Source organism: Artemia franciscana, chromosome 9 (assembly GCF_032884065.1).
Source record: "Artemia franciscana chromosome 9, ASM3288406v1, whole genome shotgun sequence".
In the NCBI taxonomy this organism is placed as follows: Eukaryota; Metazoa; Arthropoda; class Branchiopoda; order Anostraca; family Artemiidae; genus Artemia; species Artemia franciscana.
Window position 1 is genome coordinate 13,704,950 of NC_088871.1, and position 25,249 is coordinate 13,730,198.

General features: G+C 37.0%; 1 protein-coding gene across 5 annotated transcripts in view; it reads right to left on the reverse strand.

Moving 5' to 3' along the window:
- The window catches only part of LOC136031032 (mediator of RNA polymerase II transcription subunit 18-like), a 301,962-nt gene that overhangs the window by 123,956 nt on the left and 152,757 nt on the right, over positions 1 to 25,249 (reverse strand). For 2 of the 5 annotated variants that reach the window (XM_065710218.1, XM_065710219.1), the window contains one exon: positions 17,071 to 17,130. The exons of 2 other annotated variants lie outside the window; for them this stretch is intronic. The gene's annotated coding sequence lies outside the window, so the exon portion shown is untranslated. Of the gene's footprint in view, positions 1 to 8,069; positions 8,088 to 17,070; positions 17,131 to 25,249 lie in introns of those variants that run through there. One more of the 5 variants, XM_065710222.1, reaches the window with a different exon arrangement.

Here is a 25,249-nt window from a genome sequence, read left to right on the forward strand (position 1 = left end):
AATCCTGGCAAAACCTAATTTTGGCTAAAGTTGTTACCTAATTTTAAAATATATCTCAAGGGAGGAGGTATTCAACACATCCCCCCTCCCTAGGTGCAGGTAAGCTTATACCCGTCTAAAATATAAAAATGCCTGGATGGAAAAACGGTACAATGATTAAAATAACGAGTGTAGGAGACCCCATTCTGATAATATATAATGTTGAGAAATTTCAACCGACCCAAAACAAGATGAGGACAGCTGGAATAATAGCTAGGATTATTCTCCCGTTTCTTAGTCATCATAAATAGTTAGAAATTCGTTATACACTTTATGGCAAATAGAATTATACACCAATATATTATACACAAGAAATATAAAAACAATTATGTAATAAATTATTATCTTAATAATATAATGTATGACATACTGATATAAATAAAATGATAAATAATATATTTAAATGATTATATTCGGTATACAGTTACTGCCAATAATAGCAAAAGTGTCCATTCCTCATTTGAAAAAGATATGTTTTTGGTTTTAAGCTTGCAAGTAAATTGTTTCTTTTGTTACCATGAGTCAGTAATATTTTTTCATAACGACTGATTAAGGTGAAGACAATGAAATTAATAAAAATTATTAATTCCCAGGGAAGGGGATGAATTGAAATATGACCAAATTCTTGAAATCGTGACTGACCATATAATAAAATTCATAGTGAACAAAGCCAGAAATCCCCCTACTACTCTATGGAAAACTATCTGCAATTTACGAAAAACCGACAGTTCTATTTGTGTATGTACTTGGTGTAGACAACCATAAGTCAAAATACTGGAAAAAAACTTGAGCCCATAAAAGCTGTAGCACCAGACTAGATTTTTCATATTTATTGTAAAACACACTCAAGAAGTGAAGTTCGGTTAATGCTAATGAAAAAAAAAATATGATGAAAACAAAATACTTTATTAGCAAAATTTTTCTGTTGACGTTCTGCAAACAGTTTTTCTGTTCCACAGAAAACACGCACACGTTATTCCAATCGAAAACCTCTTGTTTAGAAATGCTTAGCTCTTATTGATACCAGGCCACAGAAGACAATTCGTTAACCCAGAAATAAATGAAAGAAACTGCAGCAACAAATGGTATTTTACTTTTAGAAAAAAGTATTGAAACACAAATTGACGGTTTTTAAACATGGCCTAGTGTTACACTTCCGAAGATGTTGCTTCTCGTAAAAGTAAAAAGTCATGGTGTGTCCACTGGCGCAGTGTTTTGTTTTGGGCAACAATCCCTTATTCTGGGAAAATACAATTGCCTCTTCTTCGGTCCTTGGAAAATCACAAATCTGAATATGAACATCCATGGTGAGACACTATATTCTGTCACTCGTCAAAGCAAACTAAGCGATGTCCTCAAGAATCGCGTTAATAATGAACTAAAATCAGCTAGGTCAAGAATCGCGCATAATGAACTTTTCTTTGACTTTGAGACGGTCAGCCGACGCCAAAGCTCCCAATTTAATAATTCGCAAATGATTTTCACAATTTTGCTAATAAAGTATTCTATTTTCATCATATTTTATTGTCACCAAACTTCACTTATCGAGTGTGTTTTATATAATAGACAAGTATCAGCAAACCTAAAAATAAATTTTGAATTGTAAATATTAAATACCGAATTTGAACTAGTATTTATATATATAAACTAGCATTTATAATTTAAAACATTTATTTTTATATTTCATGTTTATACCTTAGAAATGTATATTCCGTTTCAACCAAATATTTGTCAGACCAATATTACTGCTGAATCTCACAACCTGTTCCAGTTTAAACCTTCAAAAATGATATTTCTGCTAAAAACACACTAAAGGTTTAAGAGGTGGACAAGGGTCCAAATCCTAAAACTCAGTTAAGACTCAGTAAAGCCTGGTGGGCAGTTTTGTAGCTTTAATTCAAAATACATTTAAAAATAAATTGTAGCGTCAATGGAAATTATCAGAAAATCTGACTTTGGTCGGTAAAAACTCATTATTTGTCCTTTCTTATTTTAGTTAATTTAACTAAAGAATTATAAAATACGAAGGAAAGCAAATAAATTAATAAAAAGAAACTGAAAATCATACTATCTGTCTTTTTGCGCTCATAATGGTTTGGTTTTACTCAACGAAAACCTGCCAGGCGATATGCTTAAGAAACTCATGTATTCGATTCAGGGTGAAATCAAAAATTTTGATTCAAGGGAGGGGGCTTAATTTATGTTAAAATCATTTTAGTTTTTATTCCATTTATTGGCTACAATATTCGAATTGGGTGTTTTAACGCCACCGCAGTTTTCCGCTACCGTATGTTTTCCGCCACTATTCCTTTGTCTATGTCTGTTCTGACCTACCTGAATTAAAAGGTGGCAGAAAACATATGATGGCGGAAAACCGCGGCGGCCTTAAAACACTGCTACAGAATATTTACACTTCTATGTAGTTCTTCACAATTCGTGAGTTAATTTGACCTAGATTATCTATGCATTTCATCTGACAGCGGGAGAACTTGCGTCAGATTGATCAAGAGCCTACAACAGGAGGGAGGGGTTAAATTGATATAACTTCGATGGGCCTTCATTGCGGTTATATGATGACCATGACAGCCACGACTGATAAATGGCCGACATCGTGAGCCACGGTGGAATCACCCTGACTATGTAACTCTCTCATCAACCCTCAAGAAGCTCTATCCATCGTTACTGTTTCTATTCTGTTTTCTTTTTTAATTAAGGCTTCCCCTTCTTTTTAGCGACTGGAAATTTACATAAAAACAGCGGTAAATACAATAACGGATTAAAAAAATAAAAAAGACGGGGTTATTTAGCTTCTTTTGATGACATGCACTCAATGAAATAATGTGACTGACTCAAAAGAAATTTGAAAACTGACATCACAAAATATATCCTGGAATTAAAGTACACTTTTTAACACAGAAGCATGACAGTTGCCCTTTCTTTTGGCATATCCTAGAATCAGAATCTCTCTTGAATTTTCATAGACCAACATGAACTTCCTCATTTTTAGTACTATTCATTTTTCCACTCTTACTTATTTTCCCCACTGTATTTTCTTTCCCTTTATAAAATGAAACAGTAACTTTATATTGTCGAACATAAAGCCGATGTTTTCCAACGATCGTTCCCAAGAGTCCAAGGGGCTTTCTAAAGACAAACTCCAGCACTGGTAAAAATATTTTTATAGTTATTCTTGAAAAAAGTCAGAGGACTTTCCAATAATATTTACTGAGGTTATTGAGTCTTTGGCTAAACCTTTTCTTGATTATGAGCAGACTGTATTTAGAAATAGAAGCATTAGTGTATCCAAGTACGCTATCCTGAGTCTTAGAAAATTAAACTTTACCCGAATACATGATGTATTAATTTAAATAATGTATGTTATACAAACTGGTAATTGATCCTCATAGTTTGTAGTTGATTCGCTCAGACAGAGTTCTATATAGTCTAAATATTAAAACATATAAATCTAAATAGTTATACCAAAATTTAACAATCAAGTTTAGCACACTTAATATGTTCTAAAACTTAATGTTTCTTAATCATAGGCAGCGTAATAGCACTGCCTAAGTATTGAATGACGTTGGCACAATTTATTATTTATTTATTTTACTTTTTTTTTAAGACCAGGGAACTTCGTATCGCAGATGTTGTCGTAGAAACTTCAAAAATGACTCATTCGATTGGATATTGAAAGAGTTAGTGCCCTTTTTAATAGTCGAAACTGATTGAAGGGCAACTAACCCCCCTCCAACGCCTATCATTTCCCCAAACACATCTCATCAAAATTTTGAGATTGCCATTTTGTTCAATGTAGTTGAATGATCCGGAAATTATATATTTGAGGATGACACCCCCTCCCCCACAGCCCTCAGGGCAAAGGTTGTAAAGTTATACCTTGGGAGCATATAAGGTTCTTATAGAAAGCGTTGTCGTAGAAACTTCAAAAAGGATTCATTCGATTGGAAATTGTGATGGCTAGTACCCTTTCTGATAGTCGAAAGTAATCGGAGGGCGAATGACCTCCCTCCACGCCCATCATTTACCCAAGCACTTCCGATTAACATTTTGATAGAACCATTTTGTTCAACGTAATTGAAAGGTCTGGAAATTATGCATTTGAGGATGACAACCGCCCCCCCAGCCCTCCAGACGGGGGTTGTAAGTTATACCCTTGGGGCATATAAGATTTTTATAGAAAGCGTTGTCGTAACAACTTCAAAAAGGGCTCATTCGATTGGAAATTGAGAGGACTAGTGTCCTTTTAATTAGTCAAAAGTGATCAGAGAGCAAAAGCCCCCTCCCCCACGCCATTCATATCCCAAACGCTTCCAAAAAAAATTTGAGATATCCATTTTGTTCCACGTAGTTGAAAACTTCGTAAATTATGTCTTTGAGGATGACAAACCCCCTCCCCTGACCCCAGGACAAGGGTTATAATTTATGCCCTGGGGCATACAAGGTTTTTAGGGAAATGTTGATGATATAAACTTCAGAGGGGCTCATTAGATGGGTAATCAGAAGCTCTAGTGCGGTTTTTAAGAGTCAAAGTGATCGGAGGGGAGCTACGACTCCCCCAACACACACAAACACGTCGTATTGTCTCGAAATGCATCCAATAGAAATTTCGAGACAGCCATTTTATTCAAAATAGTCTGAATATCATACAACATGGCTTTTGGGGTTGAAACAAACCCACAGAGCCTGGGAGTAAGAGTTTTAAGGTATGCCTCTGGGGCATGTAAGGTGTTTAAGGAAGATATGGTTATATAAAATTTAGAGGGGGCTCATTTGGTTGAAAATTAGAAGTTCTAGTTCCCTTTTAAGTTTCAATAGCGATGTAGGCAGAAAGCCCCCCCCTGACTAGCCCTCTTTACGTAATCAATCTGATTCAAATTATGAGGTAGCGATTTTGCCCAAAATAGTCCAAATTACATATGACAATGCCTCTAGGGTTGACACAGCCTCCCAGTGCCTTGGGGATAAGTTTAAGTCATACCCTGGGGGCACATAAGATTTTTACGAAATGGGTTGTCGTATAAACTTCGGATGAGGCTCACTTGATTTGAAATTGGAAGTGATAGTTCCCCTTTAAAAGTCAAAAGTGATTTGAGAGCAACCAGCCTACCCCCACGCTCATCATTTCCCTAGGTATCCAATCCAAATTTGGAGATGGTTTCTGGTCTTGAGAAGGCATAGAGGGGGGGGGTAGGTATCAGCCTTGCTCGTGTTGATTTTTGCTTCTTTTAGTTTTACTCGGCTATTCATTGTAATTTCTGTTCGTTTTGGGTTTCATTTATTTATTGATAATGGTTTGTGGTAGTTTTACGCTTGGAAGATTATTAAACTTTATTTTTGCTCATTCTTGGCTTAATGGAGCTCTTTACTTTTCTTTGAACAACTTGTCTTGTGAAAAGGTTTGTTAAATTAATTATAATAAGTAACCGAGTCAAACTCAAAACGAGCAGAAATTAACATGAGTAGGGCTCAAAACCCCTATGCATCCCAAGGCCAGAACATAATTTCCACTTTACTGAAAAAATGCAGATGAATGTTCTCTGTCAGTTTAATATACATATGCTGATATTTATTCCTTAAAAAGTTAATAATATTTTATTTATTGAAGTTATAAAAGTGAAAACATTTAAAATTTATTTTTTCATTAAAGTGCAAATTATGTTTTTGAGTTTTTAGCCCAATTCATGTTAGTTTCTGCTCAATTTGAAACTGACTCGGTTATTTATTGTAATTTCTGTTCGTTTTTGGTTTCATTTATTTATCGATGCTGACTTATGGTAGTTTTACGCTTGATAGATTATTGGATTTTATTTTTGCTCATTTTTGGGTTAATGGAGTTCTTTACTTTTCTTTGAAAAACTTATTGTGTCAAAAAGGTTTTTTGATTAATACTTGGAAAGAACAAGCTGCGAATATGATTTTAGTAATTGTGATGACAAAAAAGGGTGACCTTCTCAGGAAATAAAGTCAATGTAGAAGTTCTCCAGCTCTTCATAAATGGCGGGAGCTTGTTATTCTTAAGGACTATCCTTACATCTGCTAAGTTTCAAGAATGAACAATCATATTTTGCCCTCTGCAGCCCCTGTTGAAAGACTTCTACAGAAGGTTCCATTCTTTTTACAAGCAGAAATTTGTTAGACCTCAGATTTGAGTGCTTGGCGATGCTCAAATCAAAAGCCCAGTACCTAATAAGGAAGAACACAATCAGCAGTTTTTTACCAAGCTACCGATTATTCTGTGAAATATTTTATGAAGTATGTTGTGATGTTTTATTCATTGATTCAGTTTTGGATTGTTCCCGCTAAATTTTCCAATCCTTCCACCCTCCCTTGCCACTGATCTTGTTGATATTTTTATTGAGGAATATTTTTTGTGTGTTTTAATCGAAAAATCGATAAAACGACCAAGTTTCCCTCTTAGAATTTTGAAAAATATCCTCCCCCTCCCGTAGTTTCGCGAATTGAAGTCCATGATACGGACAATAAATTTCTAAGACTTGTAACTACAAAATGGGCAGAATCTTCTACGAAAGGCTTCGAGGGAACTGTGTCAAAATTTAATGACCGAATTAACGAAATTGTTCGACTATTTCATGTTTACATATTCAACCTGGGCTGTCAAGTATTCAATTGCTCCTGGCTATGATAGAATCACAATTTCAGAGACTGAAACTTGAAAAGGGGAAAAAAATTCTGCATTTAATTAGGCGAAAACAATCAGCTGGACTTTGACAGTTATTTTCCCAAATTGACGGTCAAGAATGAGGTCATGACAGGGAAACCCTTGAACCAAGTCGTTTAGAATCAGCAACGCTGAAGAACAGTGAAAATAAATTTATTCATTGAGAAAAGACACTCTCATAAAACCAAACTAACATGATCAAATAAAAATTAGGTTTTTTTCACGTTCCCCGTCGTAGATCCACACAATATAAAAACAATTGTAGACAAGTATGTTTCAAATTCTTCAAATTTGTGGAAAGGTATCAAAAAGATATTTATAAATATTTTGTATGTTACAAAATTAGAAACATTCATTTTCTACTTTTTAGTCTTTGAGAAGTGATACTCGGCCTGCTTTAAGAACAACCAAAAGAATAATAAGAATAAAAGACCAAAAGAATAAAAGACTGAAATCCTTTCACAGAATCCTTTTCAAACCGTACTCTTTTTTATAATTTAACAAAGTCTGCTTTCCTAATTATCTGCTAACAAAACAAAACATCCCAAACCCTACAAAATAAACAAATGGCAAACGATTACAATTAAATGGAGCGGGGGGATAATAAAAATAGTGGGGCTATTAATAAAGAAAAAGTATTCCAAACATCGTTTAGTGCCGACGCCGACTGAAGAAGAAAATTCGCCATTAAACCAGCAAATTCATCATCAAAACATTTGTCTAAGAAACAATGATTTGTTAATGACCGCAACCGAGCTGAGAGGAGGGGGAGGAGGACAACCTGGCAAAAAAAAAGCGGGTCCAGATTACTCCAAATTGCTGTAAATATCCCATAGTGCCAATCAAGACTAAAATGCATTTGGAACCATTAGAATGAAGTTAAGGGCCTTTAGATGAAGTTGATTTAGTCTCCCAGTGTAGCTTGAGTTTCAAAAGCTAGTTTGCTACCTTTTATCATCTACTGCACTGCTCGCACTGTTAGCTTTCTCTGCTCTTCGGTTGTAATAACGCAGTAGGGGCTGCAGTCATGATGACTTACCAAAGAAGATTTTCCCAAAACAGTGTCTAGGCGGAGGACACAGAAAGTCATCATCAAGCACGAGCTTTCGCAGGATAGTTCCTTGTAAGTCGTTTTCTGTTTTTACGAGAATTTTGACTATTAAACATTTTTGGCAAAAGTGACATCTAAAACAGATTTTCTAGGTAAAACTTTTCGAATGAGAAAAAAAGTGAATTTTGCTTTACACAGACATTTAATGAGGTTTGACCGTGTCCTCCTTCCCCAAATCCCACGGTATTTGCTACAATTTTATGCAATTTGGGTACAATTCACCTTTTTTAACAGATCCACTCCTCCCGCTCAAATCAAATTCCTATATATGCATTTGGCTCCACCTTAAAGTTTTTCGGTTGTTTTACAATCCGCTATGTCAACAAAACCTGGTGTCACTGTCTCACTAACACTACATCTATTTACTTAGTATAATTGATCTTTCTCATCATTCAAATTTTACGCTACATGGTGTCATGCAAACGCCCAAAAATGCTTCACATATATTATACCGTTGAATTCTTTTAAAGTGTTTATTCAGCTGTTAAAGTAAATGCACTTTCATATGGATGGGAAACAACTGTATTCAAATATATTTGTATAATTTCCTACCGGGCCTGACGTAGTCAATATTTTGATGTGTTTGGACTTTCTCACAGAGCAGCAATGACCGATGTTAGAATAAAGAAATCGTATTAACTAGTGTTTCCAAATATTCAATATTCGGACTTCCTGTCCAGTTTGATAGCCGGTATTAAAATATAGTAGGGTGTAGTTTTAACCAATGTTGCCAGATAGGGTGCATATATATAGGCTATAATTTCCAACTGATGCCAATGCATTTAACGTTTTGACACGTTTGGACTTTCTGGCCGGTTTTAAAATATAAATATGTAGTTATAACCAGTGTTGCCAGAAGAGATACATTTGGGCACTTTCTTGAGGTGGTTCTGCACTTACTTCTTAAGAGTAGCAGATTCTTTTAAGTGCATTATTTTTGATTATACATTTGGCACGTTTTTCCTTTCGTGGCTATGCTGTTTGATTTCAGGTTACAATCATTGGTAACACTACTTTGAACATCAAGTGAACTGGTAATTATACTGATACGGAAAATAATTAAGGTATATTTTCCTCAGAAACTTAGTATTTTTCAGTTTGCAATTGTCACCTTTTTTCACTTCAATTTTTTGACACATAATTTAGTTCGCTATTTCTTTTTTAAGATTACCAGCTCAGTATTGGAAAGCGATTGCAATGACTATGAAGGCATCATTCGGGTTTCTTCTCTTAAAACTTAGAATCAGGCAGGATTTTTTTTTTCTGGGGCTGAGGCAATGATAAAAAAAATGTGATAATCTGAATAAGAAGTACTCAGAAATCTAAAAGAAATTTTTAATCTAGGGGTATATCCTCCTCCCCCGACTAAAAACATGCCCAGAATTACATCTCATCCCCTCAAACCAAATAAGCCTTTTTATCAATTAGTTCAATGTGTTAACCTTATCTAGTCAGGTTCCTAGAAAGAGTTGGAAAATAAAGCTTTAATTTGAAAATGGATTTTGCCGGTTCTCAGACGCCCAGAAAAACCTTCCTAGCATAAACAAGGAGTTTCTAATAGCAATAGGGATGGAGGAGCATGGGCAGGGTTAATAGGAAGATTAGTGCAGAGGAAGAGCATGGACAGATGCTTTGGCTTCAGGCTGCTTGATGCTACAATGAAGTATTAGTATCAGGAGTAATAATAACAGTAAAGGGACTCAAAATAGATTTTCAGTTTTTTTCTCTCTTCTGCTAAAGTTTTGTTGTTTCACATAACAGTTTTTGAATTGCTGCAATCGTAATAGCCAAGAGAATGACTCATTGCGCCTTTCGATGCGTCGCACATAGGAAGACTCTTTTGAGAGGCAACAAACAAAAAAGCTTTAAAGAGAGCGGGACAGACAAGATTTCTGCCTCATACGTCTTATCAGACAGTTCGTGGTAACGAACTGTAGTAAGGAGCGAACCGGCTCAATAGTAACCAAAACTCTAAAAACAAAATTTTGATACCAATAGCTACATCAAAAGAATCTAATTTTAATGCTGATTTTAAACATATAAGTTTATCAAGTTTAGCATAACCCATCAAAAGTTACAAGCCTGAGAGTATTTGCCTTATTTTAGAAAATAGGGGGAAACACCCCCTTAAAGTCACAGCATCTTAACGAAAATCACACCAACAGATTCAGCGTATCAGAGAACCCTGTTGTAGAAGTTTCAAGCTCCTATCTACAAAAAAGTAGAATTTTGTATTTTTTGCCAGAAGGCAGATCACGGATGCGTGTTTATTTGTTGTTGTTGTTTTTTTTTTTCTTCTTTTCCCCAGGGGTGATCGTATCGAACCAGTGGTCCTAGAATGTTGCAAGAGAGCTCATTCTAGCGGAAATGAAAAGTTCTAGTGCCCTTTTTCAGTAACTAAAAAATTGGAGGGCACCAAGGCCCCCTCCCACGCTAATTATTTTCCCTAAGTCACTGGATCAAAATTCTGAGAATTCTGAGCCATTTTATTCAGCATAGTCGAAAAACCTTTTAACTATGCCTTTGGGGACGACTTACTCCCCTACAGTCCCCGTGGGAGGGGCTACAAGTTACAAACGTTGACCAGTGCTTACACATAATAATGGTTATTGGGAAGTGTACAGACGTTTTAAGGGGGGTTTTTGGTTGGGAGGGGAGGGGTTGAGAAGAGGGGGATATGTTGGGGAGCTTTTCATGGAGGAGTTTGTCATGGGGGAAGAAAATTTCCATGTACGGAGCGCAGAATTTTCAAGCATTATTAAAAAAAAAAACAATGAAAAAATAAATATAAAACAGTTTTTTCAACTGAAAATAAGGAGCAGCATTAAAACTTAAAACGAACAGAAATTATTACACATATGAAAGGTTCAACTCCTCCTAATACCTCGCTCTTTACGCTAAAGTATTTTTAGTAATTTCAACTGTTTATTCTACGGGCTTTGTGATTCAGGGGTCATTCTGAAGGAATTGGGACAAAATTTAAGCTTTAGCATTAAGAGCAAGGTACTGACGAGGGGGTGAACCCCCTCATATACTTAATAAAAATATACGAATACAAAAGTTCGTTACGTAAGCTAACTCGCAAGTTACGTACATCTTTTACTAATAAAAACGTTCGTAAAAATTAAAAGTTTTAGTTGCCTTTTTAAGTAACCTAAACATTGGAGGGCAACTAGGCCTCCCTACCCCGCTCCTTTTTTCTCAAAATCATTCGATCAAAACTATGAGAAAGCTATTTAGCCAAAGAAAATAAATATGCAAATTTCGTTCTAATTATTCATCTGCGGAAAGCCAAAATCAAAACATGTCTTAATTCAAAAACGTTAAGAAATTAAATAAAAAACAAGTTTTTTAACTGAAAGTAAGGAGCGACATTAAAACTTAAAGCGAACAGAAATTACTTTGTATATGAAAGGGGCTGCTCCCTCCCCAATGCCCCGCTCTTCACGCTAAATTTTGACTCTTTCTCTCGACTCTACTTTTTAATACAGTAAAAAACTTTAGCGTAAAGAGCGGGGCGTTGAGGAGGGTGCAGCCCCTTTCATATACGAAGTAATTTCTGTTCATTTTAAGTTATAATGTCGCTCCTTACTTTCAGGCTGTGTAGTACAGTAGTAGAAGCAGTAGCTAATTAGCGAGGCGGATGGAGTTCAACAGTGTAAAAAAAATTGTCAGCTAGCGATCCCACAAACACATTTGTTGAGCGGGAAACAAAAAAAAAATACAAGCTTGGAAAAACAAATTTTTTACAGCCTAGTAGGGTAGCCTATCGCTAAAAATAGTTGTACGAGACCAACAAAAGAATTTGCTAACTGTAAGAAACACTAGAAAATTCGCTATTGATTTTTATAGCGTAGAAACTACTTTTTCTGCTTTGCTGTATAAGCACTTTTTGAATATTCCGCTTAATTTCTCCAACAAATTTTACCAACAATGATTAGACTTGAAACTTGTTTACCATGTTAGCTAAGAACTGTTGTTAGGATGGCGGGAAAACAGGTACAGACTATAGTGTCAACAGACTTAAACAGAAACTAAACAATCTGCTTTCTAGTTATTGCAATAGCGTGGAATATCTTTTTCTTCTTTTTTTTGTAGAAGCAGTAGTAAATATTTAGTGTCAAAATAACCAGCAGAACCTCCAAAAGAGTTTGTTTAGATGCCGTCCTTTCCAAAAAAAGGGTAATATTTCGGCCTTTCACTCAGAATAAGGGACCTTATACTTTCCTCGAAAGTTGAAAATCTGTCTAAGTCACCCATGATTATAGATTACACAAACAAGTATTTAGATATAATGTTCTCAGGACGCAAATGAGCCATTCCACAAAATCCTGGTAATCAGAAACACATAAAATTATAGAGGTGAACCAATTATACAACAATTAAAGAAAACCCAAAAGGTTAATTGATGTAACTTCCTCTAGTCACTGATGTTAGAAACGGTCAATCTATGATCGCGTGTCTCCAGAGTTTTATATTCAAACAAAAGGGCATTTATGTCAGCCCGCCCGGGTTGGGGTTCTTTCCTGCAGCTGGCACAACCTTATGCATAGTTAAGCTGCAAAATCACGAAAGGAATACTGTATAAGGTTTGAGCATTTGAACAAAGAACTTTAGCAATTTTGAAAAAAAAATTGCTGACCGAAATATACTTCTTCGGTTCTTTCACAGAGAGGAGAGGCAAAAGGTGCATTTTCACACCCTAAGTACCTGTTTTAGGGGAGAGGTTAGGCAAGTACGCAGAAAATGGTTAAAATGGAGCAAGATCTAAATCTTGCAAATCGTTCTAAATCAGCAACAATAACAAAAAATTCTTGCTTTATTCTTGTTCAGAGAAACTCTATTTAACTAATTTCTATAATTGCTTTCAGTTTCATTGCAATTCCTCCCCTAATGGTTGATCGTATCCCTAGGCTATATCCAAAAGTTTTACTAGTTTTATTAACCTGATTCCTTATTTTTACCTATTTCTATCAACAGTTCATGATGTCAATCAGAGGCAGCGCTGTAGTACTGCTTAAATAGAGACATGTTTCCCCTACTTTTCCCCCTGGCTTATATGTGTTGAAGGGGTGGAGGTAGAAGCTTATAAGAGCCAATTCCATTGGAAATTGAGAGTTCTAGTGCCCTTTTTAAAAGTCAAAAGCAAATAGAGGGCAACCATTTCTCTCCCGAGCCCTTTTTTGCTACCTGGCTCCCAGAACCCCCTGATTTCTGATTGAAATGTTTAGATAGCCATTTTGTTCAAAATAACCTAAAGGTTCAATGAATTTCCCTCTCTGATGGCATGACCCATGGAACCCGGGGAAAGGAATTAAATTATGAAAATTGCATATAATAGAGGAGTTGGGAAATAACTGCTCTTGGGAGTCGAGTGACTCTAACTTTCAGCGGTCATTCTCTTGGTCAAAAGGATCATACATTTGTTGTACGAAGGAGGTATGAAGGCCCTGAAATGACAAGACACTCTTGTCCATGATCAGTTTGAAACTTACAGCCGTAAGTCTGTCGGCCAACAGGAGCCTAGTGTTTGGGGGGAGCCCCCCCCCCCCCCCAAAAAAAAAAGAGACGGGAAATAAGGCCGAAACACCCTTTTTTTGATAGGTTTGAAACTTATAACCTTAAGTTCTGGATATAAAATTGGGACTCTTTGGAATAAAAAAAAACAAATGCAGAAGTAAAAATAGAAACAACATACTGGTTTCCCCAAAACGAGGCCCAAAAAAGACCAAAAAAGGACCAACAAACTTTATTCCCCGGTCACTTTTTTACCGAAGGGGTGTTCGAAGAAACTATTGAAGGAGTTCATTCGATTTGAAACCGAAAGTTATAGTGCCCTTTTGATTGGAGGGCAACACTCCTCCCTTCCATTCCATTTTCTACTAACCGACCCCCCAAAGCCCCCAACAGCAATGGATTAAAATGTCTAGTGAGCCCTTTTCTTAAGAAACATCATAAAGTCAAATATGGATTCACCCAGGTTCGATATTACCCCGAAAGCCCCTGGAGAAATCGTCCTAAATTATTTAAATTGCTCATTAGTTGTTAGATCAACTGGGAGCTTTTAGGGTTTATCCGCTAGGCCAAGGTTCCCGGAGTTTTTCAAGGATATAGTCTCGAAACGATACGTGGACTCAGTAACTCAGAAGGCGCTATGTGCACTCGAGTTTTCAAATTACCTACCATAACCAGGAATTGATTAGGAGAGCAATGGAATTGAAAATTTCAGGAAGTCAAATGAACTAAAATTTCGACTTGGAAGACGGGGCAGAGGTAAATTGAAAACCACTTTATGCATCAATTTCATGGAGGTAAAATATCTGCTATCTCTTGAAACTTCAACTATGTGTTGGGGAGGGGGAACGGGCAAAACAATTTTCGTCTCCAAACCGCAAAAATATTTTTGCACTATAAGATCCAAAGGAACTAATAACCTATCCTCAGTTAAATAGCAAGGTAAATCAAAGACGCTATGCTACGTGGTGGCGGGTTGCCCAAAGGGGGTATCTGCGACATCGTAAGAACAGCTTGGGTGATCGAGCGGGAAGTCTCAGGGGGTGTATTTCACCCCAAAGTTTCAAGATGGGAAGGCAAGTGGATGCTGGATGCTGAATTGTGACTTGTAGGGAAATAGCTAAATTAAAAGACGCTTCGAGTCTCCAGGGCATAAAAGTACCTTAACTGCAGTATGTCAGAATTGGCTCGGAAATGGAGTTAAAATTTCAGGTAGTGTTTGAGAAGCACGGTGGGATGGTAGGAGGAATTCAATTTTGCATTTGAGGAGCAAGTGGCCTTCTGTATTTTATATCCAGTCAGCCCAAACGTTTTCTGCACTATAGGCCGTTATGGGGCTTCAAATCTATAAGCGGTAAAGTAGTGAGGTAAATCAAAGACATAGCGTGTTACCACGTGATCAAAATAGCGCACCTCCGTATCTTGAGAACGGCTTAGGAGATCAAGTTAACTTTTCAGAGATTTATTTTGGGGGCCCATATGGGCCTCAAATTTTCATTTTTTGTGAGGAGGAGGGGCAGAGAAGAGCTAAACATGTTTCTGCAAGGTGAAACGCGTTAGAATCGATAGGGGGAGGGTTACAAGTTACAAAAAAAACAAAAATATATTACTTATATGCAAAATATGTTAATCTGTAGGTAGACTGTTGGAGCAGATTTCAGCAGAAGGGCAAGGCGCAAAGGCCAACTTTTTTAGGTGCCTATGTGGGATATACATCAGTGTGGTCAACTCAATCTATCAGCGTATGGACGCATTTACGTCTACACATAGATATCATTTTAAATCAGGGTTGACTTCCGATTCTTAAAAAAAAAAATAGAATGAAACAACAGATTCAAAACATCTAAGCAAGAGATCAAAACTAACAAGTTCCTTCCTTAAATTAGATAATTATGGAGTACGTTTGAGGTTATAATACATTTTATGTTGCTATCGACGGCGTCGAACCTGTTCCTGCTGTTTAAACACGATTTTACCTTCACTAACAAATAGGATGACGCATACGGCCTAGGATAATTTATCTTCCCTCCAACAACATACTGATGCAAAGTTAAAATAATGATCGGGAGAACGGTCAATGATATTTTCTGAGATTATATTTAAGGATGAATTGAAGGGGAGCATTGAAATTTGATTCTCATTATTTTACAGATAAAGTTCAAATTGGATATTAAATTAGCTTCATTTCTTCCTAGATTGAAACTTTTATTCTAACGACGAGAAGCTCGAAGTCTCAATGATAATAAGTTCAGAACAGTTTTTCAGTCTATATAACAGCCGGTATAAATCTTTGCATTGCTCGTTCTAGGTCGAAAATTCTTGTGGGATAATAGTGTTGGTATTATCCTATTGATAATACTGTAGGATAATCCCTATATATATCGTTCACACTAGATTAACAGCTATTGCCTGATTCTGCTTCGAGCAAGGTGCAATATGCCTTTTTGCCAAAAAAGTGGTTTGGGAAAGGCAAAGAATGTCATGGGCCACGGGCCGTGTGTCTCCATTACCATTAACTAAAAATATGTGTTTGATCTGGTTCAAAAGATGTCATAAGTATACCTTTTTACTAAAAATGTGTTATAGAGAGAAGGAGAGAATCCAAGGGCTTAGTTTAATACTCTAGTCACACAGACGAAAAGTTTTCGCATGATCCTGATTCAAACAAGGTGCAATAATTATACATTTATGCTAAGAAATTAAATTGACAGTAGGAGCAGTGGGGGGGGGGGCGTGTCTAACATTTAATTCAGTAGAATAGATTAATATGCTATTTTGACGTGGTCCAACTCAAGACAAGGTGCAACCCGCCAACTTTCTAAGAAAAAAAATTGATGAAGAGAGGATGACAGAGGGGTAACAGACGCACTTTGTTCCTCCAGCATGTTTTCGCACCAGATCATGACTGATCTTGGATTTGAAAGGCTTGTTTTGATTCTGAGAACAAAATTGTATCTCTCTTAGCTTAAAATTTAATTTTCTTGCCATGGACCGACTTTCTAATACCACTACTGAGAAAGGAAGATTTACTCATTAAAATTATGATATTAAAATATAGGATATCAAAATTTAGGTTCGAGTTCTTTGTTACTCTTTAACTATGGTGGAACATGCGATCCGACTCCTCTGCCTCAGTTTCAAACCCACAGCCTCTGCCTCTGCTACGGCTTGTCATATCACATGGCAGCCCTTTCTGACCGTACAAAAATACTCTTTTGTATTTGTAAATTTTATGTTTAATATTCCTAGAAAACATTATGGCGATCGGCCTGAGAAGCCTTGTACATCTTAAGGATTTTTATATTTTCGCCTAACTTAGATTCAAAACCGGCGTCTCTTTCCTGGAACAGAGCTTTCCACTCAAAAATAGAGACATGGTAGACATGGTCTGAAGAACCGTAAGATCGGAGGAACAATTCCAGGTAGTCTTCTGTGATGTAGACCACAAAGCTCTTCTTTCGCTTAAAAACTTTAATATCAGATTCAGCAATCCGGCTAAAAGTCCGCACTTCTAAAAATCGCAGGAAGAATCAAGTAGAATTTTAAGACTTTCAGAGTGTTTTGATGGAAATACTGAAAATAGTCAAGAGGGCCACCAACGCTCTTCTCATGCCCTCTTTCCAAGAATTTCGATCAAAATTATGAAACACCTGTATTGTTCAAAATAGTTTGAAGGTCAAAATAATAAGATACATGAGGAAAAACTTACTTAGAAACTGGAAAACTTTTCCGGATAACCAGCTGAAGCAAAATTTTCAATAGCCGAATCCTTAAAAGAGAAGAAAAAACATCATTGATGAATCTTTAAGAATTTCAAATTACAAACAAGTTAAACAATTCAGCTGAAGTATAAAAATTTTAACAGAATTTTCAAATCCCTTAAATTTTAGCAAAAATTTTAGCAGACTCAGGCTGATCAAAGGGGAACGGCTGGGTAGACTAAATATCACTTTTTTTCTTGTCAAATTTGCCTATGGTAAATCCGCCGGACTCCACAAAAAAATTGGTATTTCTTTCTATGTGGAAATATGTAAGATAACATACACAATTGAAAAGTCAATCAATTAATGGGGTCTCCAATTTAACTTGGAACTGCGGTTCCATGAACCCCTGGGTAAAGTCCCAAAAAACAACTGGGCACCCGAGGATCAGAGGTATTCGAGGATCGTGTGATTTTCTACAGGGAAGAAGTTTTGGTAGAGAGTAAGTTTCCGGGAGGAATTTTTCAGGGGAAATTTTACACGGGAGAGGTGAGGGATTTCTTGGCATTGTTTGAAAAACGGTTAGAAATTAAAATTTTAAGATTTCTAATATTTAAGACTTAAAAAACTTAAAAGTATGAACAAAGACCTTTTCATTTTTACTTTTTTTTTGCCAGAATTCTGTTAATCTGAATAACTGGTTTAAGTCAATTTAAAGCAGAATTCACTCTGACCATTTTATAGTTTTAATTTGAAAAAGCTTTTTCCACATAAGATGTTTTTCAAGACAAATAAATTGCTATATTAAACCAAAAATGAGCAGAAATAAAGTCAAATAATTTTTCAAACGGAAAACTACCATAAATCACAATCAATAAATAAATGAAATCCAAAACGAACAGAAACTTTAACATCTAATTCAAATTCAAAACTAGAAGAAACTACCACAAAGAGAAGTAGGGATAACATCCATTGTGCCTTCTAAAGACCACAAAATAATTTGCATTTTTACTGAACACAATCTTTATTTCAAGGTACGTGTCTTTATTTTTCAAAAATAAAAGAATAAATAAATCAATAAAAATTCCACCATAATAAACAAGATTACTAAAAAGTACAAACGAATGCGGATTGACAGTTTAATATATACAGATATTCATTCGTAAGAGTCAAAGTAATTTTGGATTTGATAAAGTTATAAAAGAGAAAATGTGTTTAATAAATAAATTTATAAGAAATGTATTTCGTATTTAGCCGTGTGTCTGGATTGTCAAAAACACAAATAAGTTATATTTTGATTTAGTTTTACATTTCCCTCAAGTTCCTATTTCCTCGTAACTCTTTTGATTTAGTTAAACAGTAGTAGTAGTAGTAGTATTAGCAGTTAGTAGTGGTAGTAGATGTAGTAGCAGTAGCAGCAGTAGAATAGCAGCAGCAGCAGTTGTAGTAGTTGCAGTAGTAGCAGTCCCGGGTAGTCACAGTTGCAGTTACAAGGAGTCACAGTATCAGTCACAACTTTCCTTTTAATGTCCTTATTCATTCCACATATGTTGTAGACAAACCCTTTTGATATCTATATTTAGTTGAATATCCCCTTCAATATGGTCTGAAAGTTTCAACTTAACACCTTATTTCTTCCTAAGATATTACAAACACGTCCTTACGACAAACTTGGGTAGATATGGCGTTTTTTGATTTAGTCAAACATCCCCAAGCACATACCCTGAAAGTTCAGCGTAACAACCCTTGCTGTTCCTAGTTTGCTGGGATAAAACTGATAAACCCCTTTGATAACCTGCACGGGTACTATGTGTTTTGATTTAGTTCAATATCCTCCTCGAAATGACCTAAAAGCTTTAGCTTAATGCTCTAAGCGGTTCCTGAGATATTGCTGAATTGTTCATTTAACAGCCTGCGTGCACATAGTATGTTTCGATTTAGTTTGCAGCCTCACTCTCTATTCCTTGAAAAGTTTACCTTAATATCCTTAGCATTAGAGATAACAGCAGTCTTAGTAACAGTAATGGGAGTAGGAGCAATGGGAGTAGTAGAAGTGAAGCAGCAGAAGTATTAGTAGTAAAGTAATAGTGTTCACATGGTGCATTTTTGGTTAGTTAAATGTTCTCCGAAAATGCCCTGATAGTTTCAATTTAATACTCTAAGCCATTTCTGAGGTATGATACACCCTTTTGATACCCTGCATGGACATACTGTGGTTCCATTTAGTCCAACATCCCCCCTCAACATCCCCCTAAACAATCCCCTAAAGTTTCACCTTAACAACCTAAACACCATTAGCCTTAGAAATAGTAATGCTAGAAGCACTAGAATTGCCACTAGTAGTTCTATTAGTAGTAAGAATATAGTGTCTTTTTATTAGTTCATCATCTCCCTTGACATGCCCTGAAAGTTTCAACTTATTACTCTAAGCCGTTCCTGAGATATTACTAACACGCCCTTTCGACAGCTTGCCTAAACATAGGGTGCTTTAATTTAATTTAATATCTTCCCTTGACATTTCAAGAAAAAATCACCTTAATGCCCTTAGCCTTAGTACAAGTAATAGCAGTAACACTTGCAGTAGCAGTACCAGTTGTAGTAGCCGTAGCAGTAAACGCTTAGTGCCCTTCGATTAATTCAACTACTCCTTTAACCCGCAATGAAAGTTTCAACTTAATACCCTAAGCTGTTCCTGGGATATTACAGATACACCCTTTTGAGGACCTTAATGCCAATAGTTTGTTTTGATTTAGCTCAACACCCCCCTCAATATTCCCTGAAAGTTTCATCTTAATACCTTAGCCTCAGTAGTAGAAGTAGTGGTAGTGGGAGTGTTAGCTTAATATTCTAAGCTGTCCTGAGATATTTTTGAAATTAGTTTGATTTAGTTCAACATCCCCCTCAACATTTCCTGAAAGTTTCAACTTAATACTTCTAGCTGTTTCCGAGATGTTGTTGATATAACCTTTTGGCAAAATGTATGCACGTAGTGTGTTTTGATTTAGCTCAACATCCCCCTCATTATTCCCTGAAATTTCACCTTAATAACTTGGCCTTAGCAGTGAGAGTATCAACTTAGTACTCTAAGTTGTTCCTGAGATATCTTTGAAATTATTTTTATTCGGTTCAACATTCCTCTCAACATGTCCTGAAATTTTCAACTTAATACTTGAAGCTATTCCTGAGATGTTGCTGATACATCCTTTGTGCAACATGCATGCACATAGTTTGATTTAATTTAGCTTAAATTCATACTAAACATTCCCTGATAGTTTCACCCTAATACCATTAGCCTCAGTAGTTGCAGTTACAGTAGTAGTGGAAGTAGAAGCGAGCACATAGTGTCTTTTGGGTAGTTCAACCCTCCCCCTCAATATACACAGAAAGTTTCAACTTATACTCTGAGCCGTTCCTGAGATATTGCCGACGGACCCTTTTGACAACCTACTCGCAAATAGTGTTATTTTTTATGGCACCTGGTATTAACCAAGTAACATATAGGGATCGCAAATTCTGTCTGTCTGTCTGTCTGTCGGTCTGTCTGTCCCGGTTTTGTTACTTTAGGCACTTCCAGGTAAACTAGGACGATGAAATTTGGCAGGCGTATCAGGAACCACACCAGATTAAATTATAAATTGTCGTTTTCCCAATTGTACCATCTGGGGGTGGGAGTGGGGGGCGGTTAAATCGAAAAAATTAAAACAAGATCTAAGAGCTCATACGGCACTTGTGACGAGGCAAGAAGAGCTAATAACCAAGAGCTCATATGGTATGAGGCTTAATGCCGGTCAGGATTTAAAATAAGAGCTCCGAGTCACGATGTCCTTCTAAATATCAAAATTCATTAAGATCCGATCACCCACTCGAAAGCTATAAATACCTCATTTTTTTAGTTTTTCCCCTTCCTTTAGCCCCCCAGATGGTCGAATCTGGGAAAACGACTTTATCAAGTCAATTTATGCAGCTCCCTGACACGCCTACCAATTTTCATCGTCCAAGCACGTCCAAAAGCACCAAACTCGCCAAATCACTGAACCTCTCCCCCCAACTCCCCCAAAGAGAGCAAATCCGGTACGGTTACGTCAATCACGTATCAAGGACATTTGCTAATTCTATCCACCAAGCTTCATCCCGATTCCTCCACTCCAAGTGTTTTCCAAGATTTCCCCCTCCAACTCCCCCAAATGCCAAAGATCTGGTCGGGATTTGAAATAAGAGCTCTGAGGCATGAATTCCTTCTAAATATCAAATTTCACTAAGATCCGATCACCTATTCGTAAGATAAAAATACCCCAATTTCGGTTTCCCCCTCCAACTCTCCCCAACCCACAGGATCTGGTCGGAATTTAAAATTAGGGCTTTAAAGCAAAAGATCCTTCTAAATATCAAATTTCATTAAGATCTGGTCACCCCTTCGTAAGTTACAAAAACCTCCTTTGTCCAAATTACACCCCCACCCCCCACCCCCAACTCCACCAAAGAGAGCAGATCCGATCCGGTTATGTCAGTCACGTATCTTCGACAGGTTTTTATTCTTCCCATCCAGTTTCATCCTGATTTCTCCGCTTTAAGTATTTTCTAAGATTTCCCCCGCCCCAACTGCCCCCCAATGACGCTGGATCCGGTTGAGATTTAAAATAAGAGATCTGAGTTACAAGATCCTTCCAAATATGAAGTTTTATGAAGATCCTATCACTCCTTCGTAAGTTAAAAATACGTCATTTTTTCTATTTTTTCAGAATTAACCCTCCCCCCAATAGAGCGGATCCGTTCCAAATTATGTAAATCACGTATCTAAGACTTTTGCTTATTTTTCCTACCAAGTTTCATCCCGATCCCTCCATCTAAGCGTTTTCCATGATTTTAGGTTCCCCCGAAACTCCCCCCAATGTCACAAGATCCGATCGGGATTTAAAATAAGAGCTTTGAGACACGATATCCTTCTAAATATCAAATTTCACTGAGATGCGATTACCCGTTCGTAAGTTAAAAATACCTCATTTTTTCTTATTTTTCAGAATTACCCCCCCCCCTCTCAACTACCCCAAAAAGAGCGGATCCGTTCCGGTTATGTCAATCATGTATCTGGGACTTGTGCTTATTTTTCCCACCAAGTTTCATCAAGATCCCTCCACTCTAAGTATTTTCCAAGATTTTAGGTTTCCCCCTCCCAAATCCCCCCCCAATGTCACCATATCCAGTCGGGATTTAAAATAACAGCTCTGAGACACAATATCCTTCCAAACATCAAATTTCATGAAGATCTGATCAATGGTTTGTAAGTTAAAAATACTTCATTTTTTCTATTTTTTCCGAATTAACGGGCCCCCCACTCACCCTCCAGATGACCAAATCGAGAAAACGACTATTTCTAATTTTATCTGGTCCGATCCCTGATACGCCTGCCAAAGTTCATCGTCCTAGCTTACCTGGAAGCGCCTAAAGTAGCAAAACCGGGACCGACAGACCGACATAATTTGCGATTGCTATATGTTACTTGGTTAATACCAAGCGCCATAAAAAAGGAGGTATTTTTAACTTACGAACGGGTGATCGGATCTTAATGAAATTTATTGTTGGGAAGGATATCGAGTCTCAGAGCTCTTATTTTAAATCCCGACCGGATCAGGTGACATTGGGTGGAGTTGGGGTGGGGAAACCAAAAATCTTGGAAAATGCTCAGAGTGGAAGGATCGGGATGAAACTTGGTGGGAAAAATATGCACAAGTCCTAGATACGTGATTGACATAACCGGAACGGATCCGCTCTCTTTGGGGGAGTTGGGGGGAGGGTTAATTCTGAAAAATAAAAAAATGAGGTATTTTCAACTTATGAAGGAGTGGTCGGTTCTGAATGAAATGTCCTGTTTCGAAGGATATCTTGTCTCAGAGCTCTTATTTTCAATCACTACCGGATCCGGTGACATTGGGGGAGTTTGGAGGGGAGCAACCTAAAATTTTGGAAAACGCTTAGAGGAGGGATCGGGATGAAACTTGGTGGGAAAAATAAGCACAAGTCCTAGATACGTGATTGACATAACCGGAGCGGATCCGCTCTCTTTGGGGGAGTTCGGGGGATGGATAAATTCAAAACATTAACAAAAAATGAGGTATTTTTAACTTACGTGTAAATGATCGGATCTTTATGAAATATCAAATTTAGAAGGACCTCGTAACTCAAATCTCTTATTTTAAATCCCGATCGGATCCAGTGTCATGGGGGGGGGATCTTGGAAAACGCTTAAAGCGGAGAGATCAGGATGAGACTTGGTGGAAAAAATAAGCACAAATCCAAGATAAGTGACTGACATAACAGGACCGTATCCGCTCTCTTTGGTGGAGTTGGGGGAGGGGGTTATTTGGAAAAATTTGAAAAAATGAGGGATTTGTAACTTACCAACGGCTGATCAGATCTTAATGAAATTTGATATTTAGAAGGATCTTGTGCTTTAGAACTCTCATTTTAAATCCCGACCAGATCCAGTGACGCTGAGGGAGTTGGAGAGGGAAACCGGAAATCTTGGAAAACGCTTAGAGTGGATAGATGGGGATGAAACTTGACGGGAAAGATAAGCACAAGTTATAGATACGTGAATCAAATAATTGGAACGGATCCGTTGTCTTTGGGGGAGCTGCGGGTTGTTAATTTGGAAAAATTAGAAAAATTGAGGTATTTTTAACTTAAGAACGGGAGACCGGATCTTAATGAAATTTGATATTTAGAAGGAACTCATGTCTCAGAGCTCTTATTTCAAATCCCGACCAGATCTGCTGAGATTGGGGGGAGTTGGAGCGGGAAACCGGAAATCTTGGAAAACGCTTATAAATGTCGTAGATTCGTGATTGACTTAACCGGATTGGGTCCACTCTCTTTGGGAGGGTTAGGGGGTGGTATTCAGCGCTTTGGCGAGTTTGGTGCTTCTGGACGTGCAAGGACGATGAAAATTGGTAGGTGTGTCAGGGAGCTGCACAAATTGACTTGATAAAGTCGTTTTCCCTGATTCGACCATCTAAGGGGCTGAAGGGAGAGGAAAAACTAGAAAAATTGAGGTATTTTTAACTTACGAGTGGGGGATCGGATCTTAATGGATTTTGACGACCTCATGACTCAGAGCTCTTATTTTTAATCCCGACCGGCATTAAGCCTCTGATTTTCCTTTTAAAGCAATCTATTGATTTTCAAAATTTTGCTAGAGCTCATGTCATATGAACTCTTGGTTCTTCCGACCTCGTCATATGTGCCATATGGGCTCTTAGCTCTTTTTTATTTAGCTCAACATCCCCTCAATATTCCTTGAAATTTTCACCTTAATACCCTTAGGTTTAGTTGCAGTAGTGGTAGTAGCATTAACATAAGGGTCTTTGGTTAGTTCAACATCCCGTCAACATTCCCTGATATTTTCATCTTAATGCCCTTAGCTTTAGTAGTAGCAGCAGTAGTATTAGTAGCAGCAATAGCATCAGTAGCAAAAGTAGTAGCAGTGTGCACATAACGTCTTTTACTTTTTTCAACATCCTTCTAAACATACCTGGAAGTTTCAACCAGATACCCTAAACAGTTCCTGTGACATCGCCGATACGTCGTTTTGATAACCAGCATGTACACAGTGTTTTTTTTTATTTAGTTCAACATGCCCTAAAACTTTCACCTTCATACCCTTAGCCTTCCTGGTAGTAGTAGTAGTAGTGATCATAGCCGTAGTAGAGGTAGTAGCAGTAGCAGTAGGAGAATATTGCCTATAGTTCGGTTGAACATGCCTGTCATCATACCCTAGAGTTTCAACTTAATAGTCTAAGTCGTTCCTATAATATTGCTGATAAGCCTTTTTTTAAATCTGTAATCACATAGTGTTCTGTGATTTTGTTGAAATTCTCTCAATATTCCTTTAAATTTTCACCTGACTACCCTTAGCCTTAGTAGTAGTCGCAGCAGAAATATTAGTTGTAGTAGTTGTGGATACCCTAAAGTTTCAACTTAATAGTCTAAGTCGTTATTATGATATTACTGATAAGCCTTTTTTTTTAATCTGTAATCGCATAGTGTTCTGTGATTTTGTTTAAATTCTCTCAATATTCCTTTAAGTTTTCACCTGACTACCTTTAGCCTTAGTAATAGTCGCAGAAGAAGTAGTAGTTGTAGTGTAGTTAGTAATAGTAGTAGCAGTAGTACTTGCATATATTGCCTTTT